Genomic DNA, 25,094 nt, shown 5'->3' on the forward strand with positions numbered 1-25,094 from the left:
TAAAATCAGCTTTCTTATAGAATGGATCTACTCACACAAGACATAGGGGTGTTTGATACACTCCAACCCCAATGAACTTCAATGGAATGTGCAGGTATGATAAGGTCTTAATTTCTTTTAGTTACCCATTTACTGAGTAAATGCATCAGGTGGTAATGGAGGCAAGGAAACCTGCTATTAGAAAATTATGTACTATCAAATGGAAAGTTTTTTCTAGTTGGTGTCAACAACATAACCAGCACCCATTCAGACAAATTGTTTTCTGCTTTCACAGTATCTGTGTGAGTTACTATCCTATGTCCTTTTTTACTCCTCTGTTAAGTTTCATTTTATTGGTCATTTCCACATGACTGCCCGTGGATCATCCTCCCCCTTTTTTTTTTTTTTTTTTAAGGCTTTTATATGTGAAAATGAGAGGCCTCCAAGAAAAACAGTGGCTGCTTCTTGGGATCTTAATTTTGTGATAGAGAAGCTATCCCTTACTCAGTTTGAACCAGCTCATCTGGCTGACTTGATGTTCTTAATGTAGAAAACAGATGTTCTTCGTGTTTCACTGTTGCAGTTACCACATTTGGGTTATCCCTGCCAGGGTTGCCCTCACCGGCCCGAATACCAGAGGCTTAGTATTTCTGCGTCGGTTGCTGTCGCCTCAGGACTGACGTCAGGTCATTAATAGTATAAAGTAAGGCAGTCGACGTCGTTACATCAGTCTTTCTTGCCATGGAGCCTGAAGCAGAAGCAGTTCGCATGAGTGCCGGTCGGCTGCTACCTGAGTTACATCTACCGAATTGAAGCTGAAGTCTTCCCCCATTGGGGATCCTTTTTTCTTCCACTAACCAATGTCAGAAAAAGTTAACAATTGTCTCGCCTGTGGAAAGCAAATACCACACCGAGACTTTCATTCTTACTGCGTCACTTGTTTAGGCCCAGACCACGATGTCCCACATTGTCGCTTCTGTGCTTTCTTCAACGCCAGAGCTATCTGTTGTCGGGCCCTTATTGTAGCTAGATATTTTCGCTTACAGTCCTCGAACTCCGATATGGCTTTGGTAAGCCATCCGACAGCAGATCTTCCGAAAAACATAAAGATAAAGACAGAGACAGACATCACAGGTTTAAACCCATCGACGACGCTCCCGTTAAGCTTGTCAGTTCTCCGATCCTCAGTGGGGCGTGCTTTCGCATCCCCTGATGCTCGCTTCTGTGGATTCACAGGCCTCTACCAATTCTTGACACAAACCGACGTCTTCTTTCGTGACCACCGTTCTTTCGAAAACAACCGAGTTTCTTAGGCCCAGGGTATGAACCAAACCCAAGAAACCGACGACCGAATCTCAGGCACCTGCTTCTTTGCTTCAGTCTCAAATGCTTAAAATGGCGGAAGACCTTATCATGCTGATCAGGGGAAGCCAAGCTCCCCCCTCCAAAAGGAAGAGAGATTTGTCCCCTGTAGGTTGAACAAGAGTCAGATGACTTTGATGCATCTGACTGTGAAGACATGCAACCCTTCTCTACTTATGAGGATTCTGATGCAGAACATTCCATCCCTTCAGCCTCTCCCCCAGAGGATTTTTCCTTTGGTGAAACCCTTCACACCTTTAGGGAGCATTTCCAGTGGGAGAGTCAGGACTACCCTCAGTCTAAAAAGAGACTCAGGGAATTCTTAGATCTTCCGCAGCACAGACCCCATGGCCATCCCCCTAGTCCTGGATGCTTTCCTGGAATCCAGCTTGGCTCCTGACACCCTCCTTCCTGCACCCAGAAAACCAGACAGGTACTATGGAGTACCTGACTCGCACAAATTTCTTTTTAAAAATCCTACTGCTGACCCTGAGGTAATTTCTCAAGGGCCAAAAGGGATTAAAGCAAGCTCTGCAAAGAATCCCACCCCCTCAGATAGGGATTCTCGAGCACTAGACAGATGGGGTAAAAAAGTATACACCTCAGCTACTCTTGCTATCAGGGCACTAAATTGTCAGTTCCATATGCTAAACTTTCAGCAACATACCCTGGAACGCAAACAAAAAATGTCTTCCTTTCCTGCTTGTGCAGAATCTACAGAATTACAAGAGTTAATGCATTCTGTAAGTAACGTAACTAAACACATCTTGCACTGTGGTTTTGACGCCCTAGAAGCTTCTTGCAGGGCAGCAGTCACCGGATCTGTCATTACAAGGCATGCATGGCTTAAGGAACAGCCCTTGCCAGACCATGTCAAATCTAAATTGTTGGATGCCCCCCTTGCACAAAGACAACTTATTTGGCACTAAGGCAGAAGAGGTCTTAAAAAAGATGGAAGAAAAAGTAAAATCTATGCAGACAGTTAAAGATTTCTGACAGGTCCAGCCACCCAGATTCAGCAGGCATTGTCCCACTAAGCACTGGTCCTTTCCTGCTCCCACTAAAGCCAGTCCAGCCCAGACCCCAGGGAACCAGACCCCCCCCCCCAGACAGCAGCCGCAGGGAATGCAAAGATCAAAGCAGTGGACTACCTCCACATCATAATCAGGGAGTTCTAAGTCACCCCCTTATGGTAAGAACTCACAATGACTCACCTACCCCACCCCCTCCCTCTTCCCACCTTCACTTACCCCTTAGGAGGAAAACTCTCCTTTCACACAAGCACCTGGGCTACCATTTCCAACGACCGCTGGGTTCTCAACATAGTGTCCCAGGGATACAGATTTTCTTTCCACACCCTTCCAACCCCAAAAGGAGTCCCAGATCTACCTACAAACCAGTGGGAAGAGGCTCAAAAGCAAGTCCTTTCCCTGCTCTCTACGAGGCCAATAGAGCACGTACCTGCAGAACAGATAGGCCAAGGTTTCTACTTCAGACTTTTTCTGGTACCCAGAAAAGAGGGCACCTGGCACCCCATCCTCGATCTATCCATTCTAAACACCTTCCTGGTGATCCCAAAATTCAAAATGCTCATCCTCCAGCAGCTGCTACTCATGCTCTCCAAGGATGCTTGGCTAGCCACCCTAGATCTAAAAGAGGCCTACCTCCACATTCCTATCTGGGAATCATGCAGGAAATATCCCCATTTCAGGGCAGGATCTCAGCACTTTCAGTTCTCTGCGCTTCCCTTTTGCTTTGCTACTGCTCCCAGAGTTTTCACAAAATGTCTGGCTCTGGCCATTGCCTTTTGCAGACAAAGGAATATCCAAATTTATCCATACTTACACGACTGCCTAATTCAGGCAGACAGCCAGGAAAAGGTGCTCAAGCACCTGGCCTTTGTAAAGTGCCTACTAACCTCCCTAGGGTACACCATTAACAAAAAGAAATCCAAACAGGTGCCCACCCAAAGGATTATATTCCTGGGAGCAAGCCGGGACACAGCATCCCAGATGGCATTTCTTACACCAGAAAAGCAAATTTTCCTGGCAGCCTACTTCTTTCAACTAGCCACCCAAACCCCAGTTATCTGCAAGGAAGATCCTGCAAGCTCTGGGGTTCATGGCATCTTGCATACTACTCATTCTGTATGCCAGACTGCATATGAGGAAACTTTAATGGTACCTAAAAAGCCTTTGGTGTCAACACTCTCAAGACCTGGAGACTCTTATACCTATTATTCCTTGCCTCAGAAAAGATTTTCTTTGGTGGGCAACAGCATGCTCCCACAACAAGGGACTACTTTTCTCACCACCCCCCACCGCCCAGACCCTCACCACAGATGCATTAGACTATGCCTGGGGTGCACACCTGGACAGCAGGTGCATACAGGGCAAATGGAGCCCGCAGCAAATACCTCTGCACATCAGCCAAAAAGAGACGGCTGTCCAGCATGCCTTGATAGCTTCCAAGCCCCTTCACTCCTCTGGGGCTCTCCTGATCAAAACAGACAACATCACTGTGATGTGGTATATCAACAAGCAGGGAGGGACTCGCTCCTACCCTCTATGCAGGCTGGCCATGACCGTTTGGCACACAGCCTCTGCCATGCAACTCCACCTTTTAACACAATTCCTACCAGGTTCTCGCAACTCTCTGGCAGACCAATTAAGCAGAAATCTTCTGGACCCACACGAGTGGCAACTCAACAGAAGAACCTTCACCCTAATAACTCAGAATTGGGGCACCCCGAAGGTCGACCTCTTTGCCTCCCACACCCACCATCAGCTTAGCAAATTCTGAACCAGGGAGCATCAATGCATGGCTTGGAAAGTGGATGCCCTGTCCTTCCCTTGGGTCAATCTATCGGTCTGTGCCATTTCCTCCACTACCTCTCATCCCCAGGGTACTGCTCAAAATAAAGGAGGAAAAAACAAGGGCTATTGTTATAGCTCCAGACTGGCCTCGTCAGCACTGGTATCTCTTGCTGCACAGCCTGTCCCCACTGCCACTATGGCATCTTCCTCAGATTTCAAACCTCCTGACCCAGAGGGAAGGGGAATTCATGCATCCCCAATTGCAGATACTCAATTTGGCAGCTTGGCTTATTGCCTAACTCCCCGATCAATCTGCCAACCTCAGTATACAGGTTCTAGATGTTATACGTGAGGCCAGATGCCCTAGCACTAGAAGGTCTTATGCTTACAAATGGAAAAGGTTCTGTACCTGGATTCAGGCTAAGGGAGCCAATACTGCACAGCCCTCCCTCTCATCCTGGATTACTTAGCTGGCCTGCTGCACAGTGGCCTATACTTTTCCTCTATAAAAATTCATGCCTCTGCTATCTCTGCTCATTTCCTACTGAGCAGCCCCTTTTCTCATACCCTTTGATCAAACAGTTCCTGAAAGGGGCTAGCAACTTGAGGCCACCCAGAAGAGCACCAACCCCAGCTTGGGACCTTAACTTTGTGTTGGAAAAGCTCGACCTGCCCCCCTTCGAACCTGCTGCTTCTGCACAGCTAAAATTTCTCTCCTGGAAGACAGCTTTCCTTCTGGCCATCCCTTCAGCCAGAATAGTCTCTGAGCTGCAAGTACTCATGGCTGTGGAACCCTTCATCATCTTCCATGCTGATAGGGTATCCCTCAGAACTAATCCATCCTTCATGCCCAAGGTGGTGTCCAGTGTGGCTCTCAACCAATCCATTCATTTGCCCACCTTTTTTCCTAATCCACAAAACAAGGGGAAAGGATCCTGCACTCTCTAGATGTGCACAGACAGTTCATATTCAATCTAGACAGGACTAAATCCTTCAGAAAGTCTGATCAATTGCTGGTTAGCTTTCCTATAGGGGCAGAAGGCAAAGCCATCTCCAAACAATTAATTTCCAAATGGATAGCACACTGCATCCATTTCTGCTACAAACAACATAGAAAGCCTCCCCCAAGGGGGGCCAGGACTCACTCCACCAGAGCAGCCTCCACCTCTGCAGCTTTCCTGAGAGGAGTCCCCACTAGGGACATCCTGAAGGCTGCCACCTGGAAATTTGTTTACACTTTTACCAAACATTACCACCTACCTCTCTTCTCCAAATCCAGGGCAGGGTTTGCCTCTGCAGTCTTGCAAGGCATCCTAGCCAGCCCCTAGTTTCCTTGACGTCCCCCACCTATTTCTTTAGCTTTGGGAATCAACGCAAATGTGATGACTGCAACAGTGAAACACGGAAAACATAGTACAGTTGTGTGCACTTACCATAAATGTAGATGGTCGAGTGTATTCACTGTTGCAGTCCTGCTTTCCCTCCCTCCATCCCTCTTTTTCTTCTCTTTCCTTATAAGGGACATATTATTTTTTACTTTCTACTGGTGGGGTTCCTCCACAAGAACCTAGCTCCTACTTGGGGGCTCCTGACAGGTTAGGGCAAGAAAAACTGATGTAATGGCATCGGCTGCCTTACTTTATACTACTGACAACCTGACATCAATCCTGAAGCAACAGCAACCGACACAGAAATACTAAGCCTCTGGTATTCGGGCCAGCCGAGGGCTACCCTGGCAGGGATAACCCAAATGTGATGACTGCAACAGTGAATACATTCTAACAGCTACATTTGTGGTAAGTGTACACAACTGCACTTTTTACTAGTTGCTCTTACCTCTGGAAGGAGAGAATCCGAGTTACAAGTTTTTATGATGAGTCAACCCTGTCTCATTTTCCACAGTGACAGGGTTTCTTTGAGAACTAATCTGTCTTTTATGCCTAAAATGGTATCTGAGTTTCCTTTAAGCCAGGCTACCCATTCCCCCATTTTCTTTGCTGATCTTACAACTGAGAGAGGCTACTCCATACTTTGGATGTCCACTGTCAACTCTGGTGCTCTCTTGACAGAACTAGATCTTTCAGATCTTCATATTAGTCCTTTTTCTTGTGAAGGTAAGAAGGGACAACCTGTGTTAATACAGGCTATTTACAAATAGTTGTCTAAGACTATTTTGGTTATGCTCACCACAACAAAAATCTTCAGGCAGGTTCAAGGCCTACTCTACTAAGGCCTTTGCTGCGTCTATGGCTTTTTAGAAAGTGGTATGGTTCTAGACGTATTCTTGAAGCTTAAGCTTGGTCCTCTATACATAATTTTACAAAACACTATAAGCTTGATTCCTTTTCTAGGTCTAGATCAGGCTTTGCAAGGACCATTCTCCAGGGACTCCTGGACTCTTCTCCTTCCACCTCCCACCTCCCAAATGTAGTAAGCTAGTGTAATCTACCCATACAACTAAGGCTACTGTGTAGCAGTGATCAATATGATGAACATAGTTCAATTGTGTAAGTAACTTACAGGTAACAGCAGATGTTCAAATAATCACTGCTGTAGCAGACACTCCCTCCCTCCACGTCCCCTTTTTTGGTGTACTGTTTATGCTGGGGTGTGGTTATTAATTTGTTCTTCCTAGCACTATCCATTAAGGGCTCAGCTTCCCTCTCTATCTCTGTCTTAATCTGTTGGCAGGAAAACTCTGAATGGCTTTGCACCCAAACTAGCCTTTTTGACAGCTCAGCTCAAGCTGCATGACAGTTTGGGCATGTGGAAGGCGCCCTGAAGCTTTGGAATCTGGCTGACTGATGTATCCTTAGCAGAATGTAACCCAAATAGCTAATACTGCATCAGTAATTATTTGAACATTTACTGTTAATGTTAAGTTTACCTACACAACTATACTTTTTTTTTCTTTTTCTTTTACCATGCTTTGGTTTACCAAGTTTTCTGTTATCCGTGAAGTTCTGCTTTGGTATGTCTGACAAACCCACTAATTATCACTGCGGCCAACAAATCAAATACTAAAATTGTTTTTAGGGTCACGTGACAGACAGAACATTAGATGTTGTTGTTTCATCCATGATGCTTGTAGATGTCTTTAGGAAAAACTATTATCTTACATGGCAATGTAAAAGGATTTTGGTCATCAAGTGCTCCAAGTTGTGAAAAGCAGAAGAGAGCACCAGTTTGGTCTGGAACATCTCCACAAGAAAACACCCTTGGATGTCTGGTCATAGTCTAGCCCTTCATTAGGTAATCCCAGTATTACTAATAAAAGCCCAATCAGCAGACAGCATTAGTTAAGGCATCTCATTCACTCAAACAGTTTGCAACAAACAGAGAAACCCTTAATGTATAAGGTGTCGTGCTTTCAAAACTGGTTTCAAAGAGACCCTATCATTGAGCCCAGGGGAACTTATCACTATTCAAACATATAATCCACTCTTGTTCTTTCACCTCAGTTAAAGTTCTTAAAGTCTCCCCCTCTTGAATTTGTGACCAAGACTTCTAATACTAAAAATGTAAAGCTGTGATTCTGTCCCTTGTCCAGTACATGCTGGGTTAGGGCTTTCGTAGTTCTCATATTTTTTATGTCATTAACATGTTCTAGCACTCTTATCTTTCAAGCGTCTGTTAGTTTTCCCTACGTAATAGGCATGGCATATCACACAGTATGCAAAGCAGATCAAGTCCTTAGACAGTCCGCATAAAGGGAAGTCTCAATAACAAAATTCAACATAGGGTGTACAAACTTGTTACCTATATGTATAAACCTGCAGGCCTTACATTTCCTACAGGTAAATGTCTCTTCATGGTCTGATATGGGGATATATACATTCCTCATGTTCTTACAGCATAACTGTCTCTTAAAGGACGGTATATTCCTGAATATAAAACCTGGGTTTCTCACTCAGTACCTTCCTAGTTGCTCATCTGACTTCAGAATAGGCCAGTTTTTCTTAATAACATCACAGACCACGTTAATATTACTAGAGTATGTTAAAGCTAGTCTTGTTTCTTTCCTAGATCTCTGTTTTTTCGTGTCTGTCTACATGGACTCGAAAAATATGGTCTCCCCAAGCCTTGTCTCTGACTGCATTTCTTCTATGCATTTATCAACCTCATTACTGTTGTATCCTCTCTTTACAAAACTTTGTTTTAAATCACCTAATGCTGCATCTAAATCACCTTCATCAGTATGTCGCCTCACAGTTCTTATTACCTGTCCCTTTACTACATTACGTGGTACATGCAGAGGATCCATGCTACTATAGTGTAATAAATTATTCTAGTAAAATTAATGTTGTCTGTGATGTATTATTAGACAGTCCTTGATGAGACAGTTATGCTATAAGAACATGAGGGATGTATATAGCCCCTTATCAGATTGTGAAGAGACATTTACCTGTAGGAAATGTAAGGCCTGCACGTTTATACATATAGGTAACAAGTTTATACACCCTATGTTGAATTTTGTTATTGAGACTTCCCTTTATGCGGACTGTCTAACTAAGGACTTGATCTGCTTTGCATACTGCGTGGTATGCCATACCCATTACGTAGGGAAAACAGACACTTGAAAGAGAGCATGCTAGAGCATGTTAATGACATAAAAAGATTAAAACTATGAATGCCCTAGCTCAGCATGTACTGGACAAGGGACAGAATCACAGCTTTACATTTTTAGTATTAGAAGTCTTGGTCACAAATTCAAGAGGGGTAAACTTTAATAACTTAAATGAGGTGAAAGAACAAGAGTGGATTATAGGGTTGAATAGTGATAAGTCCCCCGGGCTTAATGACAGGGTTTCTCTGAAACCAGTTTTTGACAGCACGACACCTTACACATTAAGGGTTTCTATGTTTGTTGCAACCTATCTGAGTGAATGAGATGCCTTAATTAATGCTGTCTGCTGATTGGGCTTTTTTTAGTATAAATGAGTTTAGGCTGTGTGTGGTTTTAGGTCTGAAGAAGCAGTTGTATAATAGACTGTGAAACTGCTTACCGTGTTTTATTGCTTTTATTGTTTTATGGTGAATTAAAGTTTTTTTTACAGCACTCCAGCCTTGGTATACTCTTTCTTTTGGGTCTATATTAGATCATCAAAGTGTTAATACTTTGAATGGTCTAATATCGACCTGAAAACAGCGAACGCTGAAAATATCGAAGCTGCAGATAACCAAATTTTTTCCTAGGGAAAGAATTAGGTTGTCCGTTTCTGTGGCTTCGCTATTTTCAGCACTGTGGTGGAAAGTTACGGATTGGGTTCAGGTAAGTATGCGATTGTGCGGACGTTAGGCTTAGGGCGGAGTATGAGATTAGGGTTAGGGCGCGGGTGAGGTGAGTGTGCGATAGTGACAGACTTTAGGGTTAGGGTGGGGTATGTGAGTTAGGGTTAGGGCGTGGGTGAGTGTGCGATAGTGACGGACCTTAGGGTTAGGGTTTGGGTTAAGGATAGTGGATAGATAGTACTGTATGTACAGTTTAGTGTAGGGTTAGATGTAGGATTTTAAGTGTGTGTGTGTGGATTGTTGTTGTTTTGGAGTGCTTGTGTTGTGTGTGTGTTTCTCGGAACAGTGAATTTTTTCCATGGGAAAAAATTCACTGTTCTGAGCTTTCACTGTTTCTAGAGTTCGTGGTTAGCAGTTTGAGGTTGTATTCGATGTTGAGCTGTTTCGATGAACTGATATAGACCCTTTCTTTTTTGGAATTTGCTTGGACTGTTTGAACAGAGTATTTTGCCAATTTCTGGATTTTTTACTGTCAATCCCAGTATTAGGCTGCCCTTCAGTCTGTAAGAACTTTTTCTCAACAAGGCCTCAAACCATCACCATGCTTCAATGAATGGCTAGGGGATAAGGGCAGAACACTGCATCAATGGGCCCAGTCAGTATCCCAGGATGCCTTCTAAATAGCATGAAACATGACCTATCAGGGCCTTTGGCATTACTATTTAACTGTAGCATCCAAACAGGCTTTGTGCCTCATGAATGAAGAAAGCAACTGTGATCCCTCTGCAAAAAGGAGGGCCATCTACAGACCTTGGAAACTACAGGCTTTTATGTAAAGCCATGGAAAGAATTATAATGCAAATGATCAGTAGCGATATTGTAAACCTCCAGACACTGGAGCCAACCCAGTTTGGTTTTGTCAAGGGCAAATCATGTCAACTCAACCTGGTGGATTTCTTTGAGAAGGTAACCAAAGAAATGGATGAGGGCAAAATGGTTCACACTGCCTACGTTGACCTGGCCAAGGCATTTGACACAATGCCCCACTTGGGCATTGTTGATAAACTCAACAGGTTAGGTATAAACTCGCATGTCACCCTGTGGATAGCCAACTGGCTCGCACACAGTACCCAGGAAGTTAGAACTGGGGAGTCCACCCCTACAAAGATGCCACTCACAAGTGGAGTCCCTCAGGGATCATTCCTTGAACCGCTCCTTTTTGGCATTTATTTCTATGAAGTCAATGTCAGTGGTCTCTGGCTGACTAAATTTGCAGATGATTGCAAATTAGGAGCTGTCATTCCCACACTGATACAAATGTTCACAAGGAGGGGCTGACACAAACAACTGATGTCAGAGCCATGGACTAAAACTCAGTGCCAAGAAATGCATAATGGTATCCTTCGAGAAGTCTTCCATCCCTGGTAACTATCATATTGACAACACACCCCTTAGAACTGACCCACTAGTCAGGGACTTAGCGACACATATAGATTGTAATCTAGCCTTTGACTATCACATGTCTACAGTAGTGAGAAAATCCTTCTATGTTGCACAACCTGTCAACAAAGGTATGGCATCTAAGTCCAAGGAAGTCATTGTTCCACTGTATTCGGCATTCGTCAGCCCTATCATTGAGTACAATGCCCTCTTTGGTATGTACCTAACCAGGCATATCCAACAAATGGAACATCCACAGAGGTTCCTCACTAAAAGAATACAGGGGATAAGTAAAATGTCCTATGCAGACCTCCTCAAGGCCCTATCCTATTCTGTCTCCTACAGGCTTTTGAGGGGAGCTCTATGCCTAGCATACAGGGCATTGTCAGACCCCACTCCGATGGATGTCCTGTATATCCACAAAACAAATAGCACTAGAATTACCCATTCTAAAGACTTAAACTTTGTGATATAAATAGGATCTGCTGGAGAGACAAGTATGTATCCCAGAGACTACCCTGTCCATGGAACAGGCTCCCCATTCATGTGAAGCAGAGGTCCTCACGAACCCAATTCAAGTGCAACTTGGACAATTGGATGGGGAACAGGAAACTCCTCCTTGATTTTGGCACCTGTGTCTCTAATCAACACAGGCAACCCGTAAATTATTCATCTCCTATGCCCCTGTTTGTAAATGTTTCATCTTCCAAGCCCCTGCTTACATTTTTTGAAAGGCATCTGAACTTGTCAGAGATTTGGGATGCATGGCTAGGCTTAAAATGGCCATTGTGGTTATTAGCCTATTAAACATTTATGAACCGATGTCTGGCTATCACCATTATGAAGCCCAAGTGCAGGCTTCTCCCAACCCCTCATTAATTGACTGGAGATCATGCCTAACCATCCTAATTACATGAAGTATTCCATTGTGCCTCCTACTCTTGGATCCTCCCCTCCCCTGACTTTCATTCAGTGGGTTCATTCAGTTATCCTTGACCCCGGGGCAGGTTCAAACCAATGTTTGTCTAGTGGGAATTTCCATTACGGATGCAGAAATGCACCCTTCAGGACAAGGCCTAATTCAAGTCTTTGTCCTCTACTTGCTTGGTACCTATTGAGCATTAACCACATGCTCTCCTTCATTGTCTCATGCATGGGGGGTAGTGGAGGGGCATCTGAATTTGTCTATCTCACAAACTTCTATGGGAGATGGGTGATCCAGAGGTGAGTTTCTCAGAGATGGGTAAGGTTAAAAAGGTTACACATCTTTCTGCTTCACCAGTTGACTCTTGCTTTGTAGAGGCTGTGAAGATTATGAAAACTGGTGTAAATTGGCCTTGAGCTTTGGTCCCTTTCTCCAAAAATACCACGTAGAGTATCTGGGAAGATACTCTAACAAACTTGGGTTATGTTCCTCATGGAACCAGTCATTAAGAACACTTTTCAAGAAGTCTGAGACACCTTGTCTATGCCCTTTAGCCCATATGAAGCCAGATGCCTTGTACACATCTTTGCTTGAAAGGATGTAATACTATACTAAGTCAGCTTTTTTTTTACTCCTTGTGGTCTGTTTGGTTCAGCATAACTCACAGTGGCCACAGCACTTTACTTGCTTACCATCTGATAATGAATCCCAGTTAGAGAGGCATTTTGCTAGATATTGCACCCATCTGCCATTTGGAGCTTAGGACTCTGATTTGCTTGTCTGACTCAAGTTGCAGTCCCACTTTTGGCTTAAAGGCCTCCTAGAATGTGGACTCAAGGAGGACCTCTTAGAGACCTTGTTATGATCTCTAAAGTAGGCTATGTCACTCTAACTTTGTGCAGGTGCCTTGGCTAGTACCACATGCTGAAATGCTTAGTTGTGCAGCATCATGTGACTGAGATCCTCCTAACTAAAGAAGAGCTTGGGAACAGTATCATGGATGCCCACATAAGAATCTGTATAGTATTTAGCCACATTTCTCGTAACCTAGTCTTTGACTTCCTGAGGAGAAAACGGATCTTCAGCTATATGGCGGGCCTTTATAGTCCCCTTCCTACTTTATCCTTTTGCCTTCCAGGCATAGCCAATCTAGTTAGTCTCAAAAGAGGAAGATGCCTCCTTGCAAAATGAATAAGACATTGAAGCACCACTCTGACCCCCACCACCTGGTTAAGTTGCTCAGGGGAATGACCTCCTCCTCCTCCTCTAGTCCCCCACTGTAGGCCTGATTTTGGTCTGAGGCTGCTCCTTGGAGGGTGGTTCTTTGAGTTTGTTTCATCTGGGAGAGTTATAATAAAGGACATTATGTTCACGATGCAGTGTCTGTCATGTTATGCACTTCGCTGATCCTTCCCCATAAAGAGCTGTGCCAGTGAAACAGTCCACATTATTGGAGTTCCTGAGATAGTCAATGTGTGTGTTGCTCAAAAGAACCATAGAGGCCGTCATATTTTTTTGGAAGGGGGTGAGGCATTATTACCCATCCATTCCTGTTCTCAGAGATTACTGACATTTTCTTTCCCTTTATGCATCTCCAGGACTTCAGGTACTGCATAAAGTACTTTTTGTTCAAGGTGGTTTACCCTAGAAAGTATTTTAAGACCTAAGCCAACATCAAAATGGAGAAAGGCGATTTTGCTAATAGGGATGACTTCAAGTAGCGGTACAGAACATAGGCAAGAGGAGGTTATGATTTAATGGGGAAAACTGGCAAAGGAAACAGTGTATGGGGAGCAAATAACTAGAAAGAGAAAGGTAATGGAGTGGGGTGAGGCCAGTATTTGGACTGCAGGCTAGAGACTGCCTTCCCTACCAGGGATTGGATATCAGAGTGTAGGAAAAGAGAAAGGTGTGAGGGAATTGGTGAAAGATCTACACTGATAGAGTTTTTAGCTGAATGTAGAACAGAAGTTGCTGTTAAAAAGGGATAATTATTAGGGCATAATATTGCATAAGTATAACAGTCAAGTCAATCAGAGGATATTAGAAACGCTTAGGAAGAGAGAATGGAAAAGAAATGTACAAGGGAACAATGGGAGGAGAAGGTTTGGGAATTTTACTTGGAAGTGTTCGTATAGGTATTTTTATATCCCAAGCAGACTACAAAGAATTTTTCCACAGGTAGATAGCAAATGTTGTAAATGTGATAGGGGAAGAAAGAGATAAGTGGGAACACGTGTTTTGTGAGTGTAATGGGTTGGTAGATTTTAACAATTCCCTACAGAGTTCTCTGTCAGAAATATTGGGTGAGCAATGGACTGTAACTAAGGAAATGATTGTTTTGAGCTGGGACTCGGGATATGAATTGCCTAGACAGCAAGGCTTGGTTAAGTTTAATTTTGTTGGCTGCCAAAAATGGAAATCAGAGTAAAAAAACTAAACTTGAAGTATTCTCTGTTATAAAAGAGGTAAAAGAACTGGACAGAGGGATCTTTAGAAAATGGAAGGAGCAAATTACATAGAAATAATTGGAAATTGTGAGACCAACACATGCAGAATTTTAGTATTGCCCTTATAATGTACTACACTGTCAGTACTAGGAAATCAATTAAAACAGGCAGTATAGGAACAGAACCCACAGTCTTCTGATCTTGCAATGTCAAAGGCCAGTGGCCTGTTAACACATGGAAAATGTCACTTCCAGTGAAGAGTTACTGTCAGAGGGAGGAGATCCTAGTAGCTGCTTCACAGCAAGTCTGAGATGGTACATTCTTAAACAAAAAAGGCTACTGAAGTGGTTGCTACCCTAGTGGAGTAGGCCCTGCTTATCCTCGTAATTTTTTTTGTGGTACTTGTAGCAAAAAGTAATAGTTGACATGCCAGTTTATAGGACTGTTGCCTATCTTGTTGCCCTAATTAAATGGAAGCAGAGCTGCTCTGAATTCTGGACAGATAATCACAGTTTTGTGGGCTTTTTCCTCTCTGCTGTATATTGTGACTTTGGAAAATGCCAATAATAGGATAGTGTAGCGTAGGGGAATTTCAGACACTGCTTTGGTAATAAAAGATGGGGTTAGTCCTTAAGGACAAACAGTCTTGAAATATTTTGTAAGGCTGTGTGACCATGAGTACTTGCATCTCTGAGATAGGCATGCATATGGGATAGCCATCTACAAAAAGGCTTCTTGAGATAAGAACTTTATGGCACAGTTGCTGGCTAGCTGCAGTGGATGTAGAGTTAGCGCTTTACTAATCAAGTTAAGACTCCTGGTGGAGACCCCTGGTGGTGACTGGCCTTCTGTGAGGTTTTAAGGGAAGCACGCCCTTTAGAAATAGTTTAATGGCAAGGCAGGCAGTAAGAGTATTTTGCAGGCTGAAATGGCTGAAAGATGCACTTTCACAGAGGCATATGTGAAGGTCAGATAACTAAGGACTGCTTCTACCATGACATGTGACACTGCACACTAGGGTAATAAAAGAAAGTCATCTGGAACAAAGGATCATTTGTTAAATAAAATCATAATGGAGAACTGTAAAAAAAGGGAAATAATCTAAGTATGGCATGGATAGACTACAAAAAAGCATTTGACAGTGTCTCACATTCATGGATAAGAGTGCTTAAAAATGTATAAGCTGCACCCTGTTCGATTACATTACAGTGACCATAAAGCAGTGGCAATCCACTTTACAGTTAAGCCATGATAAAGGGCATATTATTCCAGGGATAAAAATTCAAAGGAGGATATTCCAGGGTGATACTTTCACTGCTGCTGTTTTGTCTTGGCCTTAACCCATTAAGCTGTCTGCTTAACAGATTAGGTCACGGCTACAATTTGGCTCCCAGAAAACAAAGTGTAAAGACTTATCTTTTTTGTAGATGATTTAAAGCTGTATATAGTACATCAGATGAAGAACTGTAAGCACAACTGCAAGTGGTCAAAACTTTTTTCAGATATAAGATTGTCATTTGGTCTTGATAAATATGCAAAAATGACCTTTAAAGCAGGAAAGCTGCAGCACCAAGAAAACATTAATTTGGGACAAGAATGTGATATAAGAGACCTTGAGCAGTAGGGAGTGTGTAAATATTTGGGAATTTATGAAGCATCAACAATAAAACATGAACAACTGCAAATAAAACTTAGGAATATTTTGGAAGACTTAAATTAATACTGAAAACAGCATCTAGGAACAAAGTCCAAGCTATAAACCAATTTGCTCTTCTTGTCCTAACTTAAAGACTGACTGACCCCAAAGGGTTTGTATAGGTTGGACAGGAAAACCAGATGGATGATTCATGTTCATCAGATAATCTATAAAAATTAGTGCATACCAATACTGTATATTCGCCGTTCCAATAGAGGGATGAGCCTCCTTGAAACTGATTGCATGTATAGATCCTCAGTAATGGGACTCCACATATATCTACTGACCTCACAAGACACAAATGTAGTGAAAGCTTTGAAACATGAGGAGAATAAATCTAAGATGACTTCTCTGCTTAATTTAGCAGAGGCATATCGGCATCGAGCAGGAATGGAAATCAAACCAGAAGTAGTTACAAATTAGGCAGCAACTGAATGTGCCAAAAAACAAAAGAAAAAATATCAGATGAAGGACCAGATGAGAAGGCAAGAAATGTGGAAAAAAACAGCATAAATATAGTTGCAAGTATAGAAGACTTCTGGTGGAACCTCATGTTGATGAGGAACGAACACAGGAATGTTTAAGGAGAGGCAAATTCAAACCAAGAGATGACAGGTTAATATTATCAGCCCACGATAGTGGGCTATGTACACGCTGGTTTAAAAATTCCATTGAACATGTGGGAGAAACAGACAAATGTAGGTTTTGTAAAACCAAATTGGAAACGGTTGCACACCTCGTTGCTGGTTGTGACGTACTAATGACAGAAAGACTGTATACTGAAAGGCATAATAATGTGGCAAGACTGCTGCACTGGGGATTGTGCAAACATTATGGTAGTGAAGTGGCTGAAAAACACTGAAAACATGAGCCACAAAGCATCATAGAAAATTAAGTTTATATTACATGGGATCAACCATTACCAACAGTTCAAAAGATAGCTGCTAGAAAACCGGATATAGTGGTCCAACAAAAGAAGACAAAGGTAGCATTGAACATTGAAATTGCTGCACCCAGTGACTACAGTGTCTTGCGTACAGAGAGAGACAAAGTCATAAAATATCAGGATCTGCAGGCAGAAACGAAAGCAATGTGGAAGAAAGATACCCAGACAGTTCCAATAGTAGTTGGAGCAATGGGTCTTATAAAAAAGAATCGGCAATTGTATTTAGATAGTTACCAATCCATGTAATCCCGTACGAATTGCAGGAGGATTCATTACTGGGCACATTGCAAGTGCTAAGAAGAGCACTTTTGGCTTACATCAAAGATTGAAACAATACTAATTTCATGAACTTTAAACCTACTTTGACATAGGAATGGGGTCCATTCCCATCACAGTATTAGAAACCCAAAAGATTTGGAGAAATTAAAAAAAAAACTATATTATATACATAAAGTAGCAGAAAGTATACTAAGAACCAAGTCAACACAGGAATGGAGAAAGGAGATTCTGCCGATAGGGATGACTGCAATTAGAGGCACGGAGAAGTAGACAAGAGGTGACTTAAATTTACTGGCAGAAGGTGGCCAAGGTATTGGGAACAAATAATTTGAGAGGGAAAGGTAATAAAATGAGAGGAGGTCAGAAAGAAATTTGGACTGAAGGCAAGAGATTCCCTTCCCTGTCAGGGATTGATATCAGAGTATAGGCAAGGACAAAGGGGTAGGGGAATCCTAAATGAAAGACCTCCACTAGTATAGTTTTTAGGTGAGTCTAGAACAGAAGCTGCTGTTAAAAAAGGATAATTAGTAGGTTATATAAAATATTGTATAATAACAATAGGAATCGATCACAGGAGGTCAGAAAATATTGGGGCGAGAGATTAGCTACACAGTTCACAATAAAACAATGGAATGACATGTGTGTGGCTCAAATATGCGACAAAATCTAGAAGATTTAGGATTTTTTGCCTGGATGTGTTTGCATATAGGTACTTTTGTACCCCAAGCAGACTCCAACAAATTTTTCCTCAGGTACATGGCAAATGTTGGAGGTTTAATGGGAAAGAAAGAGATAAGTGGGAGCATATATTCTTGGAGTGTAATGAGTTGTCAGACTTTAAAAATTCCCTACAGAGTACTCTGTCTGGAATACTGGGTGAGCAAATGAATATGACTAAGGAAATTATTTTTTTGAACGCAGATAGACTATGTTCTTCGTGTTTCACTGTTGCAGTCATCACGTTTGGATTATCTGCTTGCAGTAGCCCTCAGTCGGCCTGATTATCAGAGTCTTGGGTCCTGCGTCAGTTGCTGTCTCATCATCCATGACGTCAGGTAGTCAGGGGTATAAAGCATGCAGCCGACACCATTACATCAGTCTTTCTTGTCATGACGGTGCCCGAAGCAGAAGCAGTTCGCAAGTGCCGGTTGTCCGACTCCTGAAATTTTCGTTTTCGAGTTTCAGATCCAAAGTCTTCAGCTAAGCTAAGTACCCCATTGGGGATCCTTTTTCTTGCTCTAAACCAATGTCAGTAAAAGTTAACAATTGTATTTCTTGTGGAAAGCAAATACCTCATAAAGATTTTCATTCATACTGCATTCCTTGCTTAGGCCCAGACCACGACATACCTCACTGTCAGTTTTGTGCCTTATTCAAACCTTGTACTGTTTGTCATCGGTTCATTTACGCATCCATATATTTTAGTACTCTGTTCAATTATCCAGAAATGGCTTTGGTAAGCCACTCGACTACCGACATTCTGAAAAAATGCAAAGATAAAGACAGCAACAGACCGCATAGGTCCAAAGCTGCAGACACCGCTTCTCCGAAGCTAGTCGCCAGTTCGCTGGTACTCAGTGAGGTGCTTTCGCAGCCCCTGATACCCGCTACTTAAGATTCGCAGGCCTCTACTGAGACACATCCGGAGTCCGGTATGCCGCAAGATGCTTCTTCGACTGTGGAACCTGCGGATGTCTCTACCTTGGATGGGTCCGGAGCCACTGTGCAGGCACCGGTTTCTGAGGGTGTATTCAGGCCTACTGACTTGCATATTAAACTGACGCCATCTTCTTCTTCAAGGCCTAAAACTTGATCTGTGCCTAGAAAACTCACGCTCAGACCGCATGGTCAGACCCCTATGCCTAAAAAACAAATGATAAGAATGGCTGAAGACCTTATTACTCTAATCAGGGGAAGCCACCCTTCCACCTCTAAGAAACCTAGGACTGATTTCCTTCTGATCCTTCTGATTAGGATTCTGAAATCTTTTTTTTTCTCTGATGACCAGGATTTGCCCTTGTCTACCTATGAGGATTCTGATGCAGAGGACTCCATTCCCTCTGCTTCCCCGCCAGAGGATTTCTCTTTTTTGGTGAAACCTTGCATACTCTTAGAGAGCATTTCCACTGGGAAAGCCAGGATTACTCTGACTCCAAAAAGAGACTTGGGGAATTCTTAATCCTGCCTCAACACAGGCCTTTAGCTATCCCTCCTGTACTGGACATTGTAGATGATGTCTTCTCGGAATCTAGCCTGGCCACTGACACACTACCTCCTGCTCCCAGAAAACCTGATAGGTATTACAGGGTACCTGACTCTCATAAGTTCCTCTTTAAAAATCCTACTGCAGACCCTTAGACCATTTCACAGGAACCCAAGGGCATTAAGGCTACTACTGCCAAAAATCCCACCCCCTCTGATAGAGATTCCAGGGTGCTGGATAGATGGGGTAAGAAGGTATACACTTCTGCAACTTTGGCCATTAAGGCTTTAAACTGCCAGTTTCATATGTTAAAGTATCAGCAGCATATTATTGGATTGCTTAAACAGAAAATGATGTTGATTCCGGACTGTGCTGAAAATAAAGAATTACAGGATTTAATACATTCTGCTGAACAAGTTGGCAAACATACTTTGCAATGTGGTTTTGATTCATTAGAGGCATCTTGCAGGGCTGCTGTCACTGGGTCTGTACTTAGAAGGCATAATTGGCTTAAGGAGCAATCTTTGCCAGATCATGTTAAAGCTAAATTACTAGATGCTCCCTTAAACCAAGACCGCCTGTTTGGCAACAAAGCAGAAGTAGTACTTAAAAAGATGGAGGAAAAAGCTAAATCTATGCAAACTGTAAAAGATTTCCTGCAAGTACAACCTCCCAGATTTAGTAGGCATTGGCCCTCTAAGAATTCGACCTTTCCTGCCTCTTCCAGGCCTTCTCAGTCCAAACCCAGAACCAGCAGAACACCCAGGCTTCAGTCCCAAGGTACTCACAGGCCTAAGCAGTGGGGGGTTCCCACTTCCAAAGCAGGGAGTAGTAAAACTCCCCCCTATGGTAAATTGTCTCAATGACTTAACTTTAAACCTTCCAAGCCCTGCTCAACTGACTGTTCCTTTAGGGGGAAAGATTGCCCTGCATGCAAAAAACTGGGATCTAATTACCTAGGACAAATGGGTTTTAAATATAGTTTCCCAAGGATACAGATTCAACTTCCACTCCTTACCAACCATGAATGGCTGGCCAGACCTACCCCCACATCAGTGGGCAGAGGCTCAAAAGCAAGTTCTCTCTCTCTTTTAAGCATCAGGGCTATTCAACCTGTTCCAGAAGAAGAATTGGGGCATGGTTTCTACTTAAGACTTTTCCTGCTACCCAGAAAAACAATTCCTGGTGTCCTGTCTTGGACCTGTCTATCCTAAACACATTTTTGGTAATCCCAAAATTCAAGATGCTAACTCTTTATCAGCTACTTCCCATGCTAGGCAAAGATGCCTGGTTGGCAACACTGGATTTAAAGGAAGCCTACCTGCACATTCCAATAAGGGAATCTTGCAGAAGATACCTACGCTTCAGAGCAGGCTACATGCACTATCAGTTCTCTGCACTGTCCTTTGGCTTATCTACTGCGCCCAGGGTATTCACAAAGTGGCTAGCTCCAGTCATTGCATTTTGCAGGCAAAGAAATATTCAGATATAACCATACCTGGACGATTGTCTAATTCAGGCAGAAAGCCAGGACATACTATTAAATCATCTGGCATTTGTAAAGAAATTCTAAACATATCTGGAGTACACCATAAACAAAAAGAAATCACATCTTGTACCCTGCCAACAAATTGTATTCCTGGGAGCAAGCTTAAATACAGCTTCCCAGGTGGCCTACCTCACGTCAGAGAAAAAAGTTCATTTGACAGCCTACTTCAAACTACTGGCTGCAAAGACCCAGCTATCTGCAAGGAAAATACTGCAAGCTCTGGGGTTCATGGCCTCCTGCATTCTACTAATTCCATATGCAAGACTGCATATGAGGAAACTACAATGGTATCTAAAAAGTCTATGGTGTCAACATTCTCAGGATCTAGAATCAATGATTCCTATCATACCTTGTCTACAGATAGTTCCTTTGGTGTGCAAAGGCCTGCCACCAAAACAGGGGACTGCCATTCACTCTACCCCCTGCCGCCCAAACCCTAACAACAGACGCATCAGACTATGCATGGGGGGGATCACTTGGCAGGGCAGTGCATTCAGGGCAAGTGGAACCCAAGTCAAATGCACCTGCATATCAATCAAAAAGAAGTGTTAGCTGTACAGAATGCTCTGGCAGCCTTCAAGGACCACATTCTTCCAGGACAATTATTGATAAAGACAGACAACACCATTGTTATGTGGTACATAAGCAGGGGAAAACTTACTCATACCCTCTCTGCAGACTAGCCATGGCTCTATGGATCACAGCCTTGAGCTACCAAGTGCACCTACAGGCTCAATTCCTGCCAGGAAAGCTAAATACACTGGCAGACGACCTAAGCAGAAATCTCATGGACCCACAAGAGTGGAAACTGGAACCAAAGATATTCAACATGTTGAGAAACAGATGGGGGAGCCCAGAGATAGACCTGTTTGCCTCCCCACAGAACTACCAATTGGGCAAATTCTGCACATGAACTCCACACAAACAAGCTTGGAAAGTGGATGCCCTGTCCTTCACCTGGAAAAATCTATCAGTTTATGCCTTTTCCCCCTCTGCCTCTCCTCTCCAAGGTACTGCTAAAAATAAAACAGGACAAACCAAGGACAATACTGATTGCACCAGACTGGCCCCGCCAACACTGGTGTACCCCCTCTTGCGCAGTGTGTCACTGATGGCACCTGCCTCAGACCTCTGCTCTGCTGTCTCAGCAGGAGGGCCAGATTCTGCACCCACAGCTTCAAACACTGAACCTGGCAGCCTGGCTAATTACCTGATCTCTCCATTATCATTCCTCAGTAAGCAAGTGATGATGTCATTCTGGAGGCAAGGAGGCCTAGTACTAGAAAATCCTATTCGGAAAAATGGAAAATATTCTGTTCCTGGAGCCAAACTCAGGGGATGGGCACAGCAGCATCCAATTTACCTCATATTCTTCAATACTTAACTGAGATGCCTCACAAGGGCCTTTCTTTTTTCTCCATCGAAATTCATGCCTCAGCCATTTCAACTCATTACAATTCAGAACCATCCCTCTTCTCAGAGGGGCCAAAAACTTGACCAACCCAGGAGAGCCTCTACTCCAGCCTGGGACCTTAACTTTGTATTGGGAAAGCTCACTCTTCCTCCCTTCGAGCCATCTGCAAATGCAGATTTGAAATTCCTTTCTTGGAAAACAGCCTTCCTTCTAGCCATCACTTATGCAAGAAGGGTGTCTGAATTACAGGCCCTCATGGTTGTGGAGCCTTTCATCATCTTTCATGCGGACAAGGTGTCCCTCAGGACCAATCCCTCCTTCATGCCCAAGGTGGTATCCAGTGTGGCCCTTAATCAGTCCATTCATTTTCCAACCTTCTTTTCTAATCCACAGAACAAAGGGGAATGAATACTGCACTCCTTGGACGTGCACAGACAACTTAGATTTTACTTGGACAGGACTAAACCTCTCAGGAAATCTGAACAGCTGCTGGTTGCATTTGCTGCAGGGGTAGAGGGGAAGGCCATTTCAAAGCAAACCATTTCTAAGTGGATAGGCCATTGCATTAATTTCTGCTATAAGCATCATGGAAAAATCCTACCCCAAAGGGGATAAGACCACATTCAACCAGGGCTGCATCTACCTCTACAGCCTTTCTCAGGGGTGTCCCTACCAGGGACATCCTAGAAGCTGCTACCTGGAGTTCTGTACATACCTTCACCAAGCATTACCACTTGCCAATTTTTTCTAAATCCAACGCTGGCTTTGCCACTGCAGTCTTGCATGGCCTTATAGCTGGTCCTAATGCTGTATAATTACCTCCTCCCATCCATAGCTTTGGGAATCTACCCATATGTGATGACTGCAACAGTGAAACACGAAGAACATAGTACAGTTGTGCACACTTACCATAAATGTAGCTGTTCGAGTGTATTCACTGTTGCAGTCCTGGTTACCCTCCCTCCAGCCCCTTGACTTCTATTGACTATTCCTCTATTCTTGTTTACTATGCTTAAAGCTTTTTGGTGTATTTGCTTTTTTGTTGGAGGTGTAACCTTGTATGTAATTGCTTCCCATTATGGGGACACCTGACATCTGGGCCAAGGAAAACTGATGTAATGGTGTCGGCTGCATGCTTTATACCCCTGACTAACTGACGTCATGGAAGATAAGACAGCAACCGACGCAGGACCCAAGACTTTGATAATCAGGCCGACTGAGGGCTACTGCAAGCAGATAACCCAAATGTGATGACTGCAACAGTGAATACATTCAAACATCTACATTTATGGTAAGTGTACACAACTGTACTTTCTGCATTGTGTAGACAGTAAGGCCTTGTTGAGTTTGATTTCCATTTTCTAGTAATTGCTTTTTGCAGCCACCAGTATTAGTCTAAACCAGCCACAGTTGAAGTAGTGAGTATTGTAACAGAGATGAAAGAAAACAGTAGGAGTAAATTACACGGAAATAATGGAAATTGTGGGAACAATGCATGCAGATAAATGTTTTGAGGAGGAGTGAAGTCTAAGAAAAGGCAGGAATTGAACAATTTATGTAATGTTGATTTAATTATATTGTATCTCCTTTTGAGTGAATAGTGTAGATTTAGAGTGAGGGGTTCTCCTTTTTTTTCATGGAGGAAGGTTGCCTGGAGTCAGAGGGGGTCTAACCGAAACAGATCTGCCACCTCTTCATTTGCTTTTACTGGGATCTTGTGAAAAAGTGGAATTGGAGGAAAGGCATGCATTAGCTTGCCCTTCAATTCCAGTTAAATATATTTATTGGCAAGGCTTTTTTTCCCCCCATTCAGCATTTTTGCTATCTCTCTCTCTCTCTCTATTCATTTAATGTAGATACAAAAGGGTGTACCTTGGTGTGTCCTTAATGATCTGTGACAGTACAGAAAACTTGAGGATCCAATCTCCATGTGTGGGAGCAGCAGGGGCCATGCTGTGCTGATCTGCCAGGGTGTTTTCCTTTGAGAAACTGCAGAAATTGTAAAGTGAGAGACTTTCTTGGATAGCTAATTTTCAGGCTGTCACAGCCAATTTGCAAATGTAATGGCACAACCCAACCCCACTTCTTTATGTACTACATCTCTGTGGGGTTTTTTTCTTTACCCCTCTGTGGTGGTGTCTGTAATCTTCCTAAGTACCACTGCCAGCCATGTGTTGCTGAAGTCTCTGAGGGCATAGATCACTGCCCGGATTTCTTTATGTTGATATGCTTAATGTTATCCTTGTACTTTCACCTCCCATTGCCCGTGAGAGGTTCTGTATGTGGTACTAAGCCAGGCCTGACATGTTTCTTGTTGGGGATTGGGTCCCCTGCAGTGAAGCAAAGAGAATCCCTGGGTTGCAGAGGATTTGGTCTGCCCGGCACTTGAATTTCTTTTCAGTGGGTAGTGTAATGGACAGCATCTGTCGGGGGGTGGGGGGGCTGTGTTGTTTTAGTTTCCCCAAGTATTGCTGTATTTCTCGCATATGCAGCTCTGGCAAAGAACCATAACAACCGAAGCCAGTATGCACCACAGAATCCTTAGTCTTTTTCCAGCTGTCTTGTTAGATTTTGCTGCTTTACTTGGGAGTGGAAAAAAGATTAATGAGGGTAGCCTTCTTTTGAAGGTGGAAGACTTTGACCTTTCTAATGTCCCAGTACTGACCAAAAAATGTCCCTCTTTTTCTTGGGGGGGGGGGGGTTGTTTGCACGGTATGCAGTCATTCCTTTTTGGTCTTTCTCCACCACTATGACTGTGTGGTGGTTTAGCTTTTTTCTCTGAAAATGTTTTAATGGGGTTGAA

At 43.2% G+C, this 25,094-nt stretch overlaps 1 protein-coding gene across 1 annotated transcript in view; it reads left to right on the forward strand.

Moving 5' to 3' along the window:
* HLTF (helicase like transcription factor) overlaps positions 1-25,094 on the forward strand; it is a gene marked incomplete in the record, with an annotated part of 1,324,997 nt that overhangs the window by 792,161 nt on the left and 507,742 nt on the right.

Source organism: Protopterus annectens, chromosome 4.part1 (genome assembly GCF_019279795.1).
Source record: "Protopterus annectens isolate FY-2018-M chromosome 4.part1, PAN1.0, whole genome shotgun sequence".
Lineage (NCBI taxonomy): Eukaryota > Metazoa > Chordata > Ceratodontiformes > Protopteridae > Protopterus > Protopterus annectens.